At 35.8% G+C, this 22571-nt stretch overlaps 2 non-coding genes across 2 annotated transcripts; one reads left to right on the forward strand and one right to left on the reverse strand.

Annotated features, from left to right (window-relative positions):
• The first annotated feature begins 17971 nt into the window (after window positions 1-17971).
• On the forward strand, window positions 17972-18077 carry LOC112533925. The gene has a single exon (XR_003078260.1). It is a non-coding gene; the product is annotated as a small nucleolar RNA R71 (small nucleolar RNA).
• Window positions 18078-20543: 2466 nt separating this feature from the next.
• On the reverse strand, window positions 20544-20649 carry LOC112533924. The gene has a single exon (XR_003078259.1). It is a non-coding gene; the product is annotated as a small nucleolar RNA R71 (small nucleolar RNA).
• Window positions 20650-22571: the final 1922 nt, after the last annotated feature.

Consider the following 22571-nt stretch of genomic DNA (forward strand, 5'->3'; position numbering starts at 1 on the left):
CCGCCTTATCCCGAAGTTACAATTAGAGCACACATGAAGATTATATATAATAATAAAAATAATAATAATAAAATAAAAATAAAGATAATAGCCAATAATAATAATAATAATAATAAATGATAATAAGGATATCGAGAATAATGAAAATAAAATTTATAATAATAATGCTACTAGTATTCGTAATAATTATTAATCAAATAAAATTAATGATAATAATGCTAATAATAATCATAGTACTTATAAATCCATTAGTGTTGCCTTAAATTTAAAGATGACACAAGTGCAATTGACTATATAACTTTAACTCACAGTTTTACCGCGCTCTGCAGTCTACTCCTACACCTCGGAGGGAGCTAACTGGACGGACGGATTATCTTCAAGATCTATACTCCTAGATTAGACTGCCTAAGAAATTTCGACTCAAAAATTCTACCAAAAATTCGGTAGAACTTCTCCTAAAATATGGATGTTTATCCCCGTAAAATGGGTCCAGAACTTGCTAGAAACATTTCAAATATTCTGCAATTATTTAACAGGAGTCGGACGACCAAAACTGCATTATTATTCCTCCATTCCGCAACACAATTCAAACAAAAAAATTATTTACCTGCTCGGTATAAACATTTAATTCTCAACCAACCCACAAGCAATTTGCTGGTACTTAAACTAATTATATACAACTACATCTATCATAAATCATAACGATAATTAATTATACTAATTAATTTATAATATTTATAACTAACTTGTAATTAATTAAATTAAATTATTTATAATTGATAATTAATAGTAATATATTTTCTAAAATTATAAAATGATTTTTAAGGTCTAGACAAAATTATGTGCGTCTAGAAAACACCAGGGTTCAAAAGCCGGTACCACCAACGGTATCAAATTTCGATTCCGGAAGCGCCTGTGTGAAGCTTGAGTTATAGGGAGTCTGAAAATGTAAATGCTTTTGCCGGAAACTCGCTGTAAGCCATTGGATTGAGGCTAAAAAGTTTTAGCTCTGGCGAGGCTATACACTATTGCCGACGAGGGAATAACAGCTGGGGCGCTCGGCTCAGGGGTTTTCTACAGCAGGAAGCTCAATTTCAGCATTAGATTGGTGAAGAGACACCGGTAGGAGGCTGTTTTGGCGGCGGCAGCGAGGTGAGTCGACTTTTCCTCCCTATTGCAGCGAGGAACGGCGAAGGGGAGGGTGAGAGAAACAACATCAGTGAGAAATAGGAATGGGGGGATGCTGTGGCGGCTAAAGGAGGGGGCAAGCACTGAAAAAAACAAAGGAAGGTGAGGGAGGAGAGGGAGGTGACGAGGAGGGGGGGAAGGAAGAGGGAGGAAGAAGAAGAAAAAGAGGAAAAAAGTTTTTATTTATTTATTTATTTATTATTATTTTTGTTTTATTTAAGGGTATTACACACTTTATTTTTACTTTATTTTCAATGTATGCCAAATATATACTATTTGATTGCCTAATTAAAACTTGACATATAGACATAGGCCTTAAAATTGGACCTAGCATGAAAATGATAGTCAATTAGGCTAATCAATATTAATTGGGCTTAAGTTTTAAAACTCATATAGACTTAGTGGGTTTTGCCATGTTTTAATTAAATTAATCAGGCCATATTACATTAAGATTACTGAATTGGGCCTTTTCATAAAAAGTAATACATTAGACTTAAAGGTTAGAAATAAAAGCATAATTTGTAATTGGGCCAGAGTAAGTGAGCTTTGTACATAATTAACTAGTAAGTTAGGTTAATAAGTTGGAGTATGGGCTAGGCTTTAATAAAATGGGCTGGATTTAGGAGGACCTCATATATTGTAGTGCTTGAAGTGTAATATTAAACTGTTGCATTTACAGGGAATAACTCGTTAAACAATAAAATTAAAGACAAATATACACAAATAATGAAGTTAGCTTCTAGATTCATCCCTAAATTTGTGACATAAGCTTCCTTATAGAATCAGAAAACATCTCTCATTATTAAAAGTGTCCCAATTACCCAGGTGGCGACTCCCATCTTCGCGCTAGTCTCTATGACTAGTTAGCATATTCCCAATTAGGTTGAAAAGCCTTGCAATGTTATAGTCACTAAAGACACTTGGGTGCATGCCCGAAACCTTCATCCACAGTTAAGGCATAATGTTTTTGAACTCTTTCCTAAATTTTCATGTATTTTGAGCAAATAATGTGTGTATCTAGTAGTTAAATAACCGGAAACAAGATTTAATGCAAGAAAAATACCTCTCTAACGACCGAGAACACCCGATGATCATTTAATTTTTCTAAAATGGGGATTTCCTCCCCTTTGACAAGCCCAGGATCATTTTAGGGAGAAATCGGTAGTGAAAACTCCCAATTTGGTACAAATGAGGTACGTACAGTAAATCTAGAAGAAGAACTAGCCATTTTAAGACTGATTCTGTGAAATTTGACTGAGAAATGCGTGAGAAATCAAAGGTGTTCTATATATATGTATATATATATATATATTATCCTGAAGAAGGCAAAAGTGCCATTATGGTCCCTAACCTTCCAAAATTGCATTTTAGTCCATGGATGGGCCAATTACTAGTGCAGTCTCTAGAAGACGTCTATCAAGTCAATTACATCCTAAGGTGGGAATTTTAAATTTAAGGTCAAATTCAGTAGTCGAAAGGGGGGAAAATCAGGAAAAATTCAAAAACAAGTGAATTCCTAAAAATTAAAGCAGGCGAGGTCCTCAGAAATCAAAAGCAAGCGAAGTCCTCAAAATTCAAGCAGGCAAAATCCTCATAATTCAAAAGCATGCAAATTCCTCAGAAAGATTCAAAAGCAGGCGAACTTCTAAAAACTTTTAGGTAGACGAACTCCTCAAGAATTGAAACAGGCATAGTCCTCAAAAGAAACTTAAGTGGGCTTGGTCCCCACATCAAATCAAGATTTCTATATCAGTTCGAGCTTACAGGGCATTGCTTCTACAACTCATCAATATATCATTTTAACTATATCCTTGATATTATGATTTTCTCAATTTCTTTAATCACGTGAGTGCTTATAAATTTTGACAAATCAGGAGCACCTTTCAGCATCCATTTTCAGGATCTAGATATCGAGGCAATTACGAAAAATCCTATTCTGAATATTACTACTTTTCTCGAGTCTTGAGAGATTGAGGATGGGTGATTTCCGGTTATGATTGACAATAATTGGACTTAAAATTACTTTTCTAGAATCAATTTAGACATAATTGTTAGAAAATCAATTTTGAGGGGTAAAAGGGCAGTTTTTGCAAGTTTAGGGACCAAAGTGTAAATTTTTCAAACTTTTTTGGCTCCTAAAAACCAATCGGCTGTACAAATCTTGTGTGATCTTCATTTTATTTGTGAAAGTGAATAGTGAATACCCAATTGAAAATCGGGGAGTGGACATAGAGTTTGTTAACCTTCAAACCACTATAAATCTCGTATGATCTTCTTCCCTATCTTTAATTTTTTGACAAAAAATTTTATTTTACTATTCTTTCAACTTCACCAATTCAAACCCCTTCTTAGTTCATCTAAAGTAGCCAATTATTTACTGACGAAAATTTCTCGTTGCTAAATAAGGCTTTAAAAAATGTCACACATAAGGAGTGACATATAATCGATGGTTTATCAACAAAATTTGCTGACACAAAATCTTTTCGTTGGTAAATTTACTAAATTACTAATGGAATATCAAAAAAAAATATTTAAAACTTTTATTTTATGAAAACTACGTGTTTATCATCAATTTACCGATGAAAACTTTTCATCATTAAAGAATGCGCTAAAAAGGGTGCGTAATTAGCAACGACTTACCAATGTTTTATCGAAAAAATTTCCCGATGAAGATTTTTCATTGGTAAGTTTATTAAAATACTAACTCAAATACCAACAAAATATCATAAATTCTTTGTTTTATAAATATCGACAGTTTACCGATTATTATTTATAATGAAAATTTTTCCTAGCTTATCTACGAAATATTTTCATTGATAAATTAATATAAAAGAACTTTAATAAATGATTAAATATTGATAAATTATTTTTGTCGGTAATTACTAAAATAAATTTGTTGGTAAACCGTTGTTATTTAAAAAAACTTTTGAGGAAATTTTTCCTCCAAAATTTTAAGAAATACTAAAAAATTAAAATTAAAATTGTCAAAAATATCTATCGGTAAACCATCAGTATTTGAAAAATTATTTTAGAGGAAACTTTACTTCTAAAATTTCAAAAAAAATATTAAAAGTTAAAATTAAAGCAACCGCTGAAAAATTGGTAGGTAAACCATCGATTTTTGAAAATTTTGAAGGGAGATTTTCCTTTAAATTTTTATTAAAAAGTCTACCAATAAAAAATTTGACAGTAAATTGCTGAAAGAAATTATAAAAGGAGTCTCTCTGAATTTTGTTTAACAACAGCAAAATTACCAATAGCTGAAAAATAGTCAGTAAACTATAGGTAATGTTATTTATTAACGGTTGTAACAATTTATTGACCGAAAATTCTATCGGTAAATTATTAATTTCTTGTAGTGATATACATAATTTTGAATATATAGTAGGATACCCTATATTCATAATAAGGAGAGATCTTTTATGAAATATGTAAGTATATCTCATTGGTGATGAGACTACTACATTAAGAATTAATGTTTAACATTAATTCTCAGAGTTAGCGTTAAGCCATATCCCATTACAAGTTTCATATTGTTAAACCAAGTTAAGATCATGGTAGACCCATCTAAATTGATTAGATCCATTCCATGCAAGAGTGTTTTTTTAGAAAAGACTAATATAGAAATCTTTACATAATAATTAAGCAAAGAGAACGTAATAAGTTACATATATAATCAAAAGATTGATTTGTAATGTGGAATCAATCTATATAGAATTTTCTTGTGATATTTATATGCTTTGCTTTTGGAATTGTAGAATTCAAAGTGAGATACCTTAAAGGAATGCTCTTAAGGATGTTAGACAACCCAAAGATTCTTTAAATCTAATAATACAAAATAATAAAGTATGATGACTTTAAAGGTTCCAAGAGAACTTATGAAGCCTCATATGATTGGAATAGTCAATTCTATTGATATTAGGAATTAAATAAATATGTGTATATGAAGAGGTTAGTAAGAGTATATTGTTTCCTAATATTATATATGAAACATATATATAATAGGAAAAATAACACATATTTATTTATTTATAAGTCTGTAAGAACTTGTAAAATCCATAAAGAGTTAGATCATATAGTTTCTTTATAGAATTGAGATTTATAGAGACAGATGCTTCAAACTGAATAAAGGTTTCAAATTTCAGGTATATAGACATGTGTGTTAGAAGAGTTTAACATGGAGGAATCAAATATAAGATTCTTAGTGATGTCTCATGAAATATCTCTTTTTTAAGATATATGCCATAAACACTAATTGAGAAGTTCACCTAAGCATGAAATTAGTTAACATATTAGCAAAAGATCACCAAAATCTTAAAAGGTATCATCAATTTGTGGGCGGCGATATCGGGTGTACCCAAGTATCTTTAGCGACTATGGCACTGTAAGGCTTTTCAGCTTAATCAGGAATAAGCTAACTAGTCATGAGACTAGTGCGGAGATGGGAGTTGCCACCTAGATAATCACTTGGACACTATTACTAATGATTGGCGTTTCTCAGATTCCATAAAGAAGCTTATGCCACAAATCTAGAGATGGATCCAGAAGCATACTTCCTTATTTGTGTATATTAGTATTTAGTTTTATTAACAAATCATTCCCTATGAATACAGCAGTTCGTATACCAAATAACATGCATAATTTACCTAAGTCTAGCACATTTTATTCAAGCCCAACCCAAATTAGAGTTGTTAAACTGACATACCAATTAATTATGTATATAGCACACTTAGTCTGCTTTGATTTCTAACCCTTAAGCCTAACGGACTACTTGTTATGATAAGGCTCGTCTTGTGTGAACTTAATTCTAATATAGCCCAATCCTAACTAAAATATGGCAAGGTCCACTAAGTCTACTTCAATTTTAGAGTTTAAGCCCACTTAGTATTGATCAGCCTAATGGACTAAAATTTTCATGTTAAGTCTAATTTTGATCTAAAGTCTATATGTCCATTTTTTAATTAGGCATTCATGTTACAATTATTTATTACGTATTAAATCATGAAACAAATAAAAATAAAGAGTAAAAATATAAACCTAACTATTACAATCCAACCTACAACTAAAATCCCAAAGAAAAAGCCATAAAACCTAACTACAGTACACAAAACCGATGAAAATATATCAAAACTTGCAAAACACAAAAAGTTGGGGCCAAGAAGTGTAGAGCCGATTGGCTATAGACATAGAGTCGATCGGCTCAACACAGAACCAATTGGCGATACATTCAGTCTATCAACTTTGGGGAATCTAGGCTGGTTTTCTTGACTTTTTGTGTATTCCTCACGTTCTAGAGCCGATTTTTAACATGCACAGTGGGCAAAATTCATTAGAATATGAAAGAGTGAAATAAGAATAGCAATAATAATCGATTGGATTAGAAACCCTAAAAAACTAACATAAAATCCTAAAAACTGAAAACATAGTAAATAAAAATGGCAGATTAATCATATAATCCTAATAAAGTAATTTTCCTACAAAATCATAATGAAAATAGAAATTTAGTCGTATAATCTTATGCATGTAATTAATCAAATTCAAAACCCTAATGCTAGAATATTATCATATTCAAAACCTTAATGTTCTTATTATCATATTCCAAAAACCCAATAAATCAATAACATGCAGATTCATAAGAAACTCTAATTTAATCATATTAATCATAAAAATAAAACAATAAAAGTAACCCTAATCATGTTTCTAAGGAAGAACATAAAAAATATTAAAAAGTAAGGAACTAGTTTAGAGTGATGTTGATGGATGCATGTTGGGGAACCCTTAGGTTGTCACCGTAGTTGATGGTTCTACGAGTCTCAAGTGATAAAAAAATAGTTAATTGAAGATTAGTTGGGGATCTAGTGCTGGATGTGGTATTAGGAAAGCTTCTGACAACTTCAAAAAAGGTCTCTAAAAAAATAGTTCTTTCTTCGTGACCTAAATCCTTCTGCCTAATGATGAACGTAAGTTTTTTTCTCTCTTTTCTTAAATTGATCTTAACTTCTATAACTTTTCTCTCTAGTTGTTCACTCTAATTTTTTTTTGTTCCCTCGTTTGTTCTTTCTTGTCATCCCTAATCCTGGATACCTCTTTCTATTTATAGATGTAGGGTTTCAAAGGAAACCCTAAAGGAATTGATAATCTCAGATTCTTAAAAAAATAAGTTGATAAATATCCAATATTAATCCCTTAAAATTTGAATTAAAAATGTATGATTATCGTTAATTACCTTCTAAAATCTATATCTAGACATAAAAAAATGATGTTGAAGGAAAAACCCTAAATGGCCAATCGACGTCCATCCTTCATTTATCGAGACTCGAGAAGGCAGTAACTCTCATCAAAGGATTTTCCATAACTCTTTCGATATCTAGATCTAGAAAATGGATGTTGATAGTGGCCCATAATTGGTCAAAGTTTATAAGCATGCAATGCCTTTAAATAAATTAAGACAAATCATAAATATCAAGGATAGAGAAAAAGGATATCCCTGTGAGTTATAGGAGCCATGCCTCGTAAGCTCAAAATTTGGGACCACGCCCCCTTAGATTTTTTAGGACTTTGTTTGCTTAAGTTGAGGGCTTCGCATGCATAGGTTGAGGACTTTGCCTGCTTAGATTGAGCACTTCGCCTGCTATTTGAGCACAACGACCATGAATTTAGGAGCCACGCCTATTGAATTAGGAACCACACCCATTGATCTCATGATTGCAGAGACTTTCCTCTAGCTATTTTCCATTTCAAGAGACAATTCACTACTTCGAGTCAATTTGGTAATTCTCCACTTTCGAGTACTTTTAGTTAGAACTTCTTGTCTCAGGGTACGGTCTGATTCATTTTGGTGCTTTCTGAAAGCTATACTGGTGTTTAAACCACTCAAGGTAGTGTAATTTTGATAATAAGGGACCAAACTTGTAATTTTTAGGAAACTTTCACTTTGAGATAACAACTGGCCTTCCACGCATCCTCTGCAAACGTGCATCAACTTTTTGGACTAAAATGCGATTTTGATAGGTCGGGCACCTAAATGATATTTTTTCCATTTTGGCAAAATTGAACACCCACCAAGCATTTCTGACAAAAAACTATTGAAAATATGTATGCCCTAGCCTGTAGAGCCGATCGGTTGTGGGCAATGCCAATCCGCTATGCGCAGTGCTGATTGGCTCTAGGCAGAGCCGATCAGTTCTACACAGTCCAAATCAACAATGCACAAGCCGAACAAAGGTTTATAGGGTTTTTACAGAAAATATCAACTAATAGACATATACTTACATGTTTAAGGTCTTTTTATATGTACATGATATTTAATACCTGTGTATTTGGCTTTCTAGAGTGATGTTGTATTGATCCGGTTCGATATAAATTTTTATGGTGCTCACGAGTGGTTCACGAGCTCCTTAGCTCGGTCCAAGCTAGGATCAGAGATACTAGCTTCCATCGGTTCGTAGCTACACTCTTATGAGTCACAGGGAGGGTTGATAATATTTCTATTTACGCCTTACTCGAGAGGTGAATGGACACTACTCACATTTTCCACCCTCCGATCATTGAGTGTCAATACCCCTTTTCTGAATTTAGATATCGAGGGAATTATGAAAAATTATGTGATGAAAGTTACTGCCTTCTCGGGTCTCGGGAGACGAAGGGAATTCGAAATTAGTGTTAAGGTTAATCCAGCTAAAATTACCTTTTTTAAAATCAATTTGGATCTAATTATCAAAAATATTAAAGTGCCGATTGTGGGACCTAACTGTAAGAAAAATAAAGTGTCAAGAAAAATTACCTTTTCACAGATTTAGGGACCTGATTGCAAATTTTTCTTAAACTTCCCTTGTGTAGAGCCAATTGAGGCTTTTTCACTTCAACATCATTTTTTTGACGATTCTATGTCAAAATATAGATTCTAGAAGGTTTTTCCTAAAAGCGCTTCTTTTTCCCCCGAGTCATTTAGCTGGACTCGTTGACCACTCCCTGCATGTGTGGGTTTAACTTGTACTGCAGTCCAATTGCCAAGTTATTGATGTCGTCCATAAGAATCTTGGATGAGCAATAAGTGTGGCTAATCCTTGGAACATCAGCAATCCTCTAAGCAAATGCTTTTTGGTACTGTCTTAGAAAGGGCATTGTCATCTCCCTCAGCTCACTCAAGTCAGCAACTAGAATGACAGGCAACCTGTTATCCTCATCTAGATATGCATAGTTGAGATGTTGTGGTAGCTCTTTCAACTCGAGGACTGGTGGTTCCTCAAGTGATGGCCTCAACTTCTGCACACCTACCCTGTCAATCACAACAAATTATTAGTATTATTGCTCGGCTCATTTGCTAATAGAAACTTAAGCTGCTCCAACACTTCTTTATTTGATAGCTCATGCTCATCTCCCATTGGCAAAGTAACTTGTAGAGGGTCTTCAACTAATATTTCCTGCAACTGTATCTCAATAGCATCATCAAGTATATTAATAGCATACACATCATCATCATGATCTAAAGACTGTCTCATAGAATTATTCAAGTCAAAAGTGACAACCTCATCCCCTACCATAAGTTTTAGCTTTCCATCACAAACATCTATAATTGCCCTAGATGTTGCAAGGAAAGGTCTACCTAGAATCAAAGATACACTATTCTCAATTAACAGGAAATATAAATTTATTTACTTTTACAAGCACATTCTCTATAATACCCTTAGGATACTTAACAGACCTATCAATTAACTGTATGCTCATCCTAGTGGGTTTAGTCTCTTCCAGCCCCAATTTTGCAAACAGGCTGTACAACATTATATTAATGCTAGCTCGTAAATCAACTAAAGCATCATTAATAGTTAAGTTACTGATCATACAAGGAATAGTAAAACTCCCTGGATTATGTCGCTTTTCTGGTAACTTGTTCTGGAAAATTGCCGAACATTCCTTGTTTAGTGTCATGCATGCCAAGTCCTCGAACTTCCTTTTGTTGCTAAGAGTCTCCTTTAAGAACTTCGCATACCTAGGCATCTGCGAAATAGCTTCAATGAAAGGTAAGTTTATGTGCAGTTGTTTAAATATATCCAGAAATTTACCAAACTGCTGCTCGACTTGCACCGGCTTGAACCTATCAGGGTATGGAGTTTTGGGCTGGTATTCCCTCAGTGGAATCTCCTTTGCCTCTTCCTTCTCTAGTTCCTTCACCTTGGTAGCTTCAACTTCCCTGCTTGAATCTACCTGTGCATTAACATCATTATTAGAAATAGGAGAAGAACAAGGAATATACTTACCTGACCACACCGTGATAGCGTTCACATGCTCTTTCAGGTTGGACATTGTATTGCTAGGCAAAGTCCCTGGCTGCCTCTCAACCAACATCCTATAAATTTGGCCTATCTAATTCTCCAAATTATGTATGGAGGCCTGCTAATTTCTAAGAGCTGTGTCCATCTGCTGAAACCTGGTCTCTGAAGTAGACACGAACTTCATCATCAACTCCTTTAAATTAGGCTTTTTCTCATAGTTCTGAGGGAATTGAGGGAGAACAGTTTGCTGTTGGGGATGCTTGTGCAATCACTGAAATTCTAGTAGTCCCCAAGTGTTGTTATTTCGCCACCCGAAGTTGGGATGGTTTCTCCACCCTAGATCGTACAGGTTATTCTGCTGCCTGGGTGCATTTCCCGTATAATCAACATGTTCATGGTCAACAAAAGAAGATGAAGAAAAAGCAAACATACCTCTCGCATTACAGTTTGCACTGTAGTGTGGGCCACCATAAAACTCGCAGCCAAGTTATGTTGGACTGGCATTTGGAGCTGGTCGATCCTATTGGCCAAAAGCTCTACCTGAGTTGCCAAGGCTGATGTAGAATCTACCTGGTTCGCCACTCCTTGCCGTCCTAGCCTACTCCTAGAAGACTATCACTGATATGTGTACATAGCAATCTTCTCAATTAAGTTCTGGGCCTACTCCGGCGTCTTATTATTGATAGCCCCACTTCCAGCTACATCTACCATCTGCGTCGTGGCTGAATTCAAGCCACTGTAAAAGTCTGCACCTGCATCCTTGATACGAACTCGAATCGGATACGTTCAAACACCAAGATAAGTAATGGTGAGAAAATCAAACTGATAAACGCTCTCCCTATTTAAGAGGAAGCACCCTTACCAATAAGTTTGAATTTGTCGCCCCAAAATCTAACTTGAAAGTTTGCAATTGATTATGGAACTAACAAACTTAGCAATAGAACTACTAAGCCCTTTAGTTATAAATAGATGAAGAGTGTTCAAACAACCCAAGAAACTAATAAAAAGTTAATTGATTGATCAAACATGTAGATGTGAAACTAAATCAAACAAGTTAACTTAATCTCAAGAAATTCAATAAGGAACAACTTAAGGAATAAGAGTTAACAACTCAAATAAAACTTCATTCAAAAATGTATATTGATCTTATGTGCTTTAGCTGAAATACATAGCTCTATTTATAGAGTCTTGAAATGATTCTAACCCTAAAAAGGACTAAAAGATAAGCAATAAAGAATCAAACCCTAAAAGGCTTCTAATGTGCGGCTGCCTCCTTCTCTAAGCATAAGTGGTGGCTGCCCTAGGGTTAGGTGAGACCTCCAATTCTTCTAGAAACCCTAATGTTCGGTCCAATGCTTTTAGAAACCCTAGGAAAACCTGTTGACTTTGATCCTTGATCTTTGACCTTGACCTTGTTCCATGATCAGAAGTTTAACCTTCATTAATAACAATTAATGTCACTATCTTCAAGATGTTGTTATCTTCATTAAAAGCACCATCATTAGCCATCTTCAAAACATGCTCCAAGTAAGAATTTAAGGCTTGCTTGAATCTTTTACTCCTTGCTCGTGTCATTGGTCCTCCATAGGCTAGTGGATCCATGCTAGTTGACTCAGATGCATCCTTGGTTGCATCATTCCTCCCCCTCTTTGAAAGGATTCGGCCTCGAATCAATGCCTTCATCAAAATCAAAAGGAGACAAATCAGCAACATTAAAAGTAGCACTAACATTATACTCACCAGGTAAGTCAACTTTGTATGCATTATCATTGATGTGCTCTATTACTTCAAATGGACCATCACCGCGTGGCATCAACTTTGATTTTCTTTGATTAGGAAACCTTTCCTTCCTGAAGTGCACCCAAACCCAATCACCAACTTCAAATACCATCCTTTTGCGGCCCTTATTGCATTATTTTGTGATTTGCTCATTGCGTCTTTCCAAATTTGCATGCACTTGCACATGCAACTTCAACACAAATTCAGCCTTCTTTGCACCATCTAAATTCACTTGTTCACTTAAAGGTAAAGCAATCAAATCTAAAGGACTCAAAGGAATAAAGCCATAAACAATCTTAAATGGGCAAAATTGAGTAGAAGAATGCATACTACGATTATATGCAAATTCAACATGCGGCAAACAATGTTCCCATGTTCTCAAGTTTCGTTTAACCATGGTCCTAAGTAATTGTGACAAAGTTCTATTTACTACCTCAGTTTGACCATCGGTTTGGGGATGACATGTAGTAGAAAAAAGTAATTTAGTTCCCAATTTACCCTATAAGGTCTTCCAAAAATAGCTCAAAAACTTGGTGTCCCTATCACTGATAATAGTTCTAGGCATACCATGTAAACGTACAATTTCTCTAAAGAACAATTTAGCAACATGTTGTGCATCATCGGTTTTCCTACATGCAATAAAGTGCGACATCTTTGAAAACCTATCCACCACAACAAAAATACTATCATGCCCATGCTTAGACCTAGGTAATCCAAGCACAAAATCCATAGATATGTCAATTCAAGGAGAATTAGGTATGGGCAAAGGCATGTATTACCCATTAGGTTATGATTTAGACTTAGCTTGCTTGCATACAATACAGTTATCACATAATCTATTCACATCAGATTTCATTTTAGGCCAATAGAAATGATCATGCAAAACATCTAAAGTCTTTTGAACACCAAAGTGTCCCATCAAACCACCTTCATGTGATTCTCATGACAATTCACGCATAGAACACATAGGAATGCATAGGCATTTTTCTTTGAACAAAAATCCATCATGTCTATAAAATTTATCAATAGCACCATGTTCACAAGCATGAAAAATAGAACCAAAATCGTGGTCATCAACATATAAGTCTTTAATATACTCAAAACCAAGCAATTTTGTTTCTAGAGAAGCAAGTAAAGCATACCTTATAGATAGTGCATCGACAACTACATTTTCTTTACCTTGCTTGTACTTAATGACATAGGGAAATGCTTCAATGAATTCACTCCATTTAGCATGGCGCTTATTCAACTTGTTTTGTCCCTTCAAGTGCTTTAATGCTTCATGATCCGTGTGGATCACAAACTCTTTAGGTAGCAAATAATGATGCCAAACATTGAGTGCACGCACAAGAGCATACAATTCCTTATCATAAGTTGGATACTTCAAGCTAGCTCCATTCAACTTTTCACTAAAGTAGGCTATTGGCTTCCCATCTTGCATTAAAACAGCTCCAATACCTCCTATAGAAGCTTGCAAGCCCATGAAAGCTCCTCATATCATTAACATTCTTTGGTGTTGGCCACTCCTTAATTGCTTTTACCTTATCTTCATCGACCTGAATTCCATTTTCACTAACAATAAAACCAAGAAACACAAGTTTATTTGTGCAAAAATCACACTTAGCAAGGTTAGCATATAAAGAATTCTCACGCAAAACCATCAACACCATCCGAACATGTTCAACATGCTCACTAAAGGTCTTACTATAAATCAGAATATCATCAAAGTATACTACCACAAATTTACTAATATACGTACGCAAAACATGGTTCATTAGTCTCATAAAAGTACTTGGTGCTTTAGTTAAGCCAAAAGGCATGACCAACCACTCATACAAACCAAATTTAGTTTTGAATGCTGTTTTCCACTCATCAACTATATTCATTCTAATTTGGTGATAGCCACTTCTCAAATTAATTTTAGTAAAGATAACACTTCCATGCAATTCCTCTAACATATCATCTAACCTAGGAATAGGATGATGATATTTAATGGTAATCTTGTTAATTGCACGACAATTAACACACATACGCCAAGACCTATCTTTCTTAGGGACTAACAAAATAGGAACAACACATGGGCTAAGACTTTCCCTATCATAACCTTTACTTAGTAATTCCTTAACTTGGCATTGCAGCTCTTTGGTCTCCTTGGGATTGACTCTATAGGCTGGTCTATTTGAAATGGATGACCCCGGCACAAAGTCAATTTGGTGCTCTATCCCCCTTAGTGGTGGCAACCCACTAGGTAACTCCTCGGGAAACACATCGTCATATTCCTGAAAAACACTTATAAACACACTAGGAAGAGAAGAGTTAAGATTATTAGTGTTAAATAAAGTCTCCTTGTACATAAGTACAAGTACTTGCCTATTTTCACTTAAAGCCTTTCTCATGTCTTGCTCTCTAACTAAGAAACTCACTTTTTTCTCGCTTTGCCTCCCCTTTTTCTTGCGCCTTACTCGTTCTTTTGCTCACATTCTTGCGCAAACCCTCGCTAAACTCTCCTTTTACCACTCGTTGCTCTCGCCCCTCATTATTTTCCACACAACTCCCCTTTTGCTTGTGCATCTTTTCTTTTTCATGTGGACTCTAACACTTTCTTTTTTCTTTCTCATATGCTTCCATTCGGTCCTTTAGAACTCTTTGTAATTCACAAACTTCTTTAGGACTTAATAGGGCCAAAACATATGGTTTTCCATCCATTACAAGAGAATATGCATTAGTTCGACCATTATGAATTACAAATCTATCATATAACCATGGTCTACCTAGCAACATATGACATGCTTGCATAGGAACAACATCACATAATACCTCATCATTATACTTCTTTACACTAAATGCAATCCGTACTTGCTTAGTACTCTAATGCCACTTTGATTATTAAGCCATTGCAAGGTGTATGGCTTAGGATGCTTAATAGTTAGAAGTCTAAGTTTATCAACCATCATAGCACTGGCTACCTTAGTACAACTACCCCCATCAATGATTAAACTACAATTAGCATCATGGTTTTGTACTTTACATGTAATATGGAATATGTTTTCCCTTTGAGCATCATCATTAATAGGTTGTAAATTAAGAGCTCTAAAAGTTATAAGTACATTACTAACCTCACCCAATTGCACATCATCACAATCTTCCAACTCAGGCATGTCTAGGTAATCCTCCTCACCTGGTTCAGATTATTCATCACTCTCAAAGACCACTTCACCACCTCGAATTGCCATGGTTCGCTTATTTGGACATTGGGAAGATATATGCCCATACCTCAAACACTTGAAGCATTGCACTTTCTTTGATTTGTGGTCACTTTGTGTCGTTGGTTTAGTGTTAACATCAAATTTAGGGGCTGGCTTGATGTTCTTTGATGCCTCACGACCCTTGTTAGGGGGCTGGTTGCTCCCTTTCCATGCGTTACACCATTTTGAGCTAGGGGGCAGCACTTCTGCTCTTGATTTTTAATTGCTTTTCCACCTTTATGGCTATGTGCAACATGTCCTCCATCTCTACATAATGCTGCAATTCAATTATGTTAGCAATATCACGATTCAAACCATGCAGAAATCTTGCCATTGTGGCTTCCCTATCCTCATCTATATTGGCTCTAATCATAGCTATCTCCATAGATTGCCAATACTTCTCAACACTCTTACTACCTTGTACTAAATTTTGTAACTTGTTGTACAAATCCCTTTGGTAGTGTGATGGCACAAACCTTTTACGCATAATGCATTTAACCTCATCCCATGAACCAACTTCGTGTTCCCCATAACGCCTATGACCACTCACCAATTGATCCCACCAAATGGCAGCATAATCACAAAATTCAACAACAGCAAGTTTAACCTTTTTAGACTCACTATAGTTATGACATTCAAAAACCCTTTCAACCTTCTTTTCCCACTCCAAATAAACTTCAGGGTCACTTTTACCATGAAAAGATGGTATTTTCATCTTAATGCTACCCAAATTAGTGTCAATTTGGGGTTGGAGATTATGTTTAGACCCTTTAGACTCACTTTCTTGGTCATTATCACAACCATCCCCTTTAGACATTTTAGGCATATCATTCAATAACCTAGTTAATTTGTCATCTTGTTTTTGAAATTGTTTTGTCATATGTTCTACTACATCTCTCAATGTATAAGCTAAATTTTCCAAAGTCAATGATGGTTCAGATGAAATGGTCAAACCAAAAGACTAGGAAAGAAAATAAAAAAAAACGTGATCAAGTGTTATACTCTGGAGGCTTCTTATAGTCAAAGGCAAAATAAGAAAAGATCACTCCCTCACGTGTTTCACTCACAAAGAATTGAATTCCTTATAGAAATTAAATCAAATTGTTCTAGTAATCACAAGAACAAGTTTTTCACAACCTCTTAACGTTTATTAATTCTGAAGTTCAATAGAACACTCGTGAATCAATAAAATGAATTATAAGCGTGTGAACAAAACAAGCTTACAACTAATCGAACAAGACTCAATTAACCCAAAAGAAAAGCTTTTTAGGAGAAAATAAACAAAATTACCTAAATCAAAATTTTAAGAATGACGAACAACTCCAATCAATTAAAAGAATTGCGAAATGAATCAATCAAGAATCAATTCTTCAAGAACTTCCCAACACTAATGGTTAGGGTTAGTTTTTTGTTCCTTTCTTTCTTTTTTTAAATCTACCTTGGTATGCAGGCAGCAATGAAAATAGTATTTTTTTTATGATGATGCGAACAGAAATTGAGATGAAATAGAAGACAGACTCTTAATTGAAAAGAAGGTAAACCAACTTACAAGTTTGGCTCTGATACCAAATGATACGAACTCGAACCGGCTTCGTTCAAACACCAAGATAAGTAATGGTGAGAAAATCAAACTAATAAACGCTCTCCCTATTTAAGAGGAAGCACCCTTACCAATAAGTTTGAATTTGTCGCCCCAAAATCTAACTTGAAAGCTTGCAATTGATTATGGAACTAACAAACTTAGCAATAGAACTACTAAGCCCTTTAGTTATAAATAGATGAAGAATGTTCAAACAACCCAAGAAACTAATAGAAAGTTAATTGATTGATCAAACATGTAGATGTGAAACTAAATCAAACAAGCTAATTTAATCTCAAGAAATTCAATAAGGAACACCTTAAGGAATAAGAGTTAACAATTGAAATAAAACTTCATTCAGAAATGTATATTGATCTTATGTGCTTTAGCCGAAATACATAGCTCTATTTATAGAGTCTTGAAATGATTCTAACCTTAAAAAGGACTAAAAGATAAGCAATAAAGAATCAAACCCTAAAAGATTTCTAATGTGCGGCTGCCTTCTTCTCTAAGCATAAATGGTGGCTGCCCTAGGGTTAGGTGAGACCTCCAATTCTTCTAGAAACCCTAATGTGCGGCCCAATGCTTCTAGAAACCCTAATGTGCGGCCCAATGCTTCTGGAAACCCTAAGAAAACCTGTTGACTTTGATCCTTGATCTTTGACCTTGACCTTGTTCCATGATCAGAAGTTTAAGCTTCATTAATAGCAATTAATGTCACTATCTTCAAGGCGTTGTTATCTTCATTAAAAGCACCATCATTAGCCATCTTCAAAACATGCTCCAAGTAAGAATTTAAGGCTTGCTTGAATTTTTTACTCCTTGCTCGTGTCATTGGTCCTCTATAGGCTAGTGGATCCATGCTAGTTGACTTAGATGCATCCTTGGTTGCATCAATCCATAATGGCAAACCGTGGTGTGGGCAACATCTCAGCAAGTTCTTATACCTCTTCCACGCATCATACATGCTCTCATCATCAAACTGTATAAAAGAAGAAATATTATTACGCATCTTTGCAGTCTTAGCAGGAGGAAAGTACTTATAAAGAAATTTCTCAGCCAAAGAACTCCAAGGTGGTGATAGTGTTAGTTGGTGGGGACTGTAGCCATCTCTTTGCTCTATCTCTCAAGGAAAGGGAACAACCTAAGTCAAATGGCATCATCGGTAGTCCCATTTATCTTGAAGGTATCATAAATTTCCATGAAGTTCGTGATGTGGGCGTTAGGATCTTCACTGGGCAAACCCCTAAACTGTAGACTCTGTTGCACCATCTCAATGACATTTGGCTTAATTTTAAAATTATTTGCTGCAATAGGTGGCCTCAATATATTAGTCTACGTCCCCTCCAAGGAAGGTCTAGCAAACTCGTACATCGTCTTGTTTGCTTCAGCGATATTGTTGTTGTCGTCTCCCATGTCTACTGATGTATGGACAAGAATCTCTATCTGCTCCCTCTCCTCCTCCATGTCTAATCGCTTCCTCAACTGCCTAAGGGGTCACTCTGGTTTGGGTAGAGGGTCAACTGGTGTAGGATTAGAACTCCTGATCATAAACTACCTGAAATGAACAAGACAACAAGAACCCAAACAAATAAATGAATGAATAACTAAATAAAAAGTAATGACAAATACAAAAAAGAAAAATGGCTAAAGTAACAAATAGCAAATTTCACTCTAGTTTTCAAACAAACTCCTTAGCAATAGCGCCAAAAACTTGATGCGATGCTTATGCAACTACAACTAAGGCAGTGAACCTATCGATGCAGCCTAGCACAACGGCAAGTATTAAAAACATTGTATCCCTCAGGAAAGTGAAATCCTAGAGTTACTACTTCATTCCTTGTTATCTAGCTTAAAATTAATAATAGAGATCTCTAGATTTACTAATGACTAAAAACTAAATTCCAAGTGGAATGCAATAATGAATGAGCAAAGAGAATAATCAAGACAAGAAAGGAAACCCAAAGAGGACCTAGACTAGTTGGTAATCAAATAAAGGATAACAGATTTTTGAGTCCGATTATGCTACCCATGGATGGATTCTAAACTGAATTCAGTTTCCCTCTCAAGACAACCGAATTCCTAAACCTAAGAACCTAAGGATGGAATCTCTTCCTAACGATTGATTATTAAATAAGCCTTAAGCTTTAATCGCCCTCTATTAAGCTTTGTCAGTACTTAATCCGGCAAATTAATTTACCTTACCTCTAAGTGAAAACTAACCTGTTCTTGCAATTAAATTTCCAAACTCATTGAGAAATCCTAATTGAGTTTGAAAATTTAATTGCAAGATCAGGTTAATTTTCACTTAGAGATAAAGTTAATTAATTTGCCGGATTAAGAATTAACAAAGCTTAATAGAGGCAGATTAAAGCTTAAGGCTAACTTAATAATCAATTGTTAGGAAGAGATTCCAACTTTAGGTTCTTGGGTTTAGGAATTCGGTTGTCTCGAGAGGGAAACCGAATTCAATTAGCATAATCAGACTTAACAATCTGTTATCTTTTGTTTGATTACCAACTAGTCTAGGTCCCCTTTGGGTTTGCTTTCTTGTCTTAATTGCTTTATTTACTCATTCATTCTCGCATTCCATTTAGAACTTAGCTTTTAGTCATTAGTAAATTTAGAAACCATCCGTCATTAATTTTAGGCTAGATAACAAAGAACGAAGTAGTAACTCTAAGATTTCACTTTCCCGAGGGATACGTTATTTTAATACTTGTCGTTGTGCTAGGCTACATCGATAGGTTCACTGCCTTAGTTGTAGTTGCATACTTAGCACATCAAGTTTTTGGGGCTGTTGCGGGGGAACACTTGTTTTAAAACTAGAGTAAAATTTGCTATTTGTTACTTTAGTCATTTTTCTTTTTTGGTTGTGTTATTTCTTTTTATTTAAATACTCTTCTACTTAATTGTTTGGGTTGTTGCTACCTTGTTCAATTCAGGTAGTTTATAACCAAGAGTTCTAATCCTGCATCGGTAGACCCTTTGCGAACTAGGCGAACCTCGTGGCGGTGAGCGATTAGACATAGAGGAGGAGGAGCAGATAGAAATTCCTGCCCATACACTAGTAGACATGGGAGACGGCAACAACAACATCGCTGAAGCAAACAAGACAATGTACAAGTTTGCTAGACCTTCACTAGAGGGGATGTACACTAGTATAGTAAGGCCAGCTATTGTAGTGAATAACTTTTAAATTAAGCCCAATTGTCATTCAAATGGTACAGCAAAGTGTATGGTTTGGGGGGTTGTGTAATGAAGATCCTAATGTCCACATTGCGAATTTCTTGGAGATTTGTGATACCTTCAAGATAAATAGGACTATCAATGATGCCATTCAGCTTAGACTGTTCCCAATTTCCTTGAGGGATAAAGTAAAGAGATGGCTACAGTCCATGCCAGCTAACACTATCACCACTTGGAGTTCTTTGGCTGAGAAATTTTTTTATAAGTACTTTCCTCTAGCTAAGACTATAAAGATGTATAATGATATTTCTTCTTTTGTGCAGTTTGATAATGAGAGCATGTATGATGCGTGGGAGAGGTACAAGGACTTGTTGAGGTGTTGTCCACACCATGGTTTGCCATTATGGATGCAGGTGCAGACCTTTTACAGTGGTTTGAACTTAGCCACGAGGCAGATAGTAGATGCAGCTGCAGGTGGGGCCATCAACATTAAGATGCCAGAGCAGGCCCAGAATTTAATTAAGGAGATGACCATGAACACATATTAGCATCAATCTTCTAGAAGTAGGCCAAGATGGGAAGGAGTGGTGAACTAAGTGGATTCTACATCAAGTGGAGCTTTTAGCTAAGAAAATCTACCGACTCGGATGCCGGTCAAGCGGCCTGGCTTGGTGCGAGTTTATGGTGGCCGCTTTCTGACTGATGGCAAACTATAATGTGGGAGGTATGTTTACTTCTTCTTCGTCTTCTTCTTCTGCTGACCATGAACAGGTTGATTATATAGGAAATGCGCCCAGGCAGCAGAATAACCTGTATAGCAATACATTCAACCCAGGGTGGAGAAACCATCCTAACTTCGGATGGCGAAATAATAATACCCAAGGTCCACCAGGATTTCAGCAGTTGCACCAGCAGCAGCCCTAACAACAGACTGTTCTTCCTAAACTACCTCAGAACTAAGAGAAGAAGCCCAATTTAGAAGAGTTGATGATGAAGTTTGTGTCTACTTCTGAGAACAGGTTTCAGCAAATAGACACAACTCTTAGAAATTAGCAGGCCTCCATATAGAATTTGGAGAATCATATAGGCCAGATTTCTAAGATGTTGGCTGAGAGACAGCCAGGGACACTCTTCAGCACCATATAGTCAAATCCGAGAGAGCATGTCAAGGTTGTCACCTTGAGATTAGGAAAGCACTTAGCTAGCTCTTTACCTATGGCAGATGATGATATTGTTGTGCAGGATAAGCCAGCTAGAGAGGAGCCAGAACCTAAGGTGACAGAGTTTGCGCAAATTGAGGACAAGAAGAAGAGTCCTTTGAGAGAATACCAACCGCCAATTCCATATCCTGCCAGGTTGAAGCATGAAAAGGTTGATCAGTAGTTTGGTAAGTGTTTAGATTTATTTAAGCCGTTGAGGATTAACCTACCTTTTGTTGAGGCTATATTGCAAATGCCCAGGTATGCGAGATTCTTGAAGGAGATTTTAAGCAACAAAAGGAAGCTGGAGGACCTAGGGCTAGTGACACTAAATGAGGAGTGCTCAGCCATTCTTTAAAATAAGCTGCCAGTAAATAGACATGATCCAGAGAGTTTTATTATTCCTTGTACTATATGACGGGAAGCTACAGCTCAGAGTAGGTGATGAGACTATTACCTTTGACCTTAGCACTTCTATAAGACATTCACTTGACCATGATGATACTGTATATTCTGTGGATGTTTTGGATGATATTGTGGAGTCTAAATTGCAGGAGATATTACTTGATGATCCTATGCAGATGGCATTACAGGCTGAGGATGAGGAGGAGTTCAAACAAGGATGTGTTGGAACAACTTGCTTGTTTGCTAGCTAGTGAGCCTAGCAGGTCAGCCAACCATTTTATTGATATTGACAGGTCAGGGGTGCAGAAATTGAGACCTTCACTTGAGGAGCCACCAACCTTAGAGTTGAAGGAGTTGCCTAAGCACTTGATCTATGCCTATCTGGATGAGGCGGAGAAGCTACCAGTGATCATTGCAGCTGATTTGACAGTGGTATAGCCACAACAATGGTTGATCTTGAACATGAAGAAAGTAGTCAAAAGGAGGTAATTAAACTTCTAGATGCATGTTTGATTTATCTTATTTCTAACAGCTCTTGGGTTAGTCCTATGCAAGTTGTACCCAATAAGGGAGGTATGACAGTGGTCAAGAATGAGAAGGATGAGCTGATACTGACTAGGACGGTAACTGGTTTTCGAGTCTGCATTGATTATAAAAGGCTCAATGATGCAACTCGGAAGGACCATTTTCCCCTTCCTTTTATTGACAAGATGTT

The sequence above is a fragment of the Ricinus communis genome, chromosome 8 (assembly GCF_019578655.1).
Source record: "Ricinus communis isolate WT05 ecotype wild-type chromosome 8, ASM1957865v1, whole genome shotgun sequence".
Taxonomy (NCBI): Eukaryota; Viridiplantae; Streptophyta; class Magnoliopsida; order Malpighiales; family Euphorbiaceae; genus Ricinus; species Ricinus communis.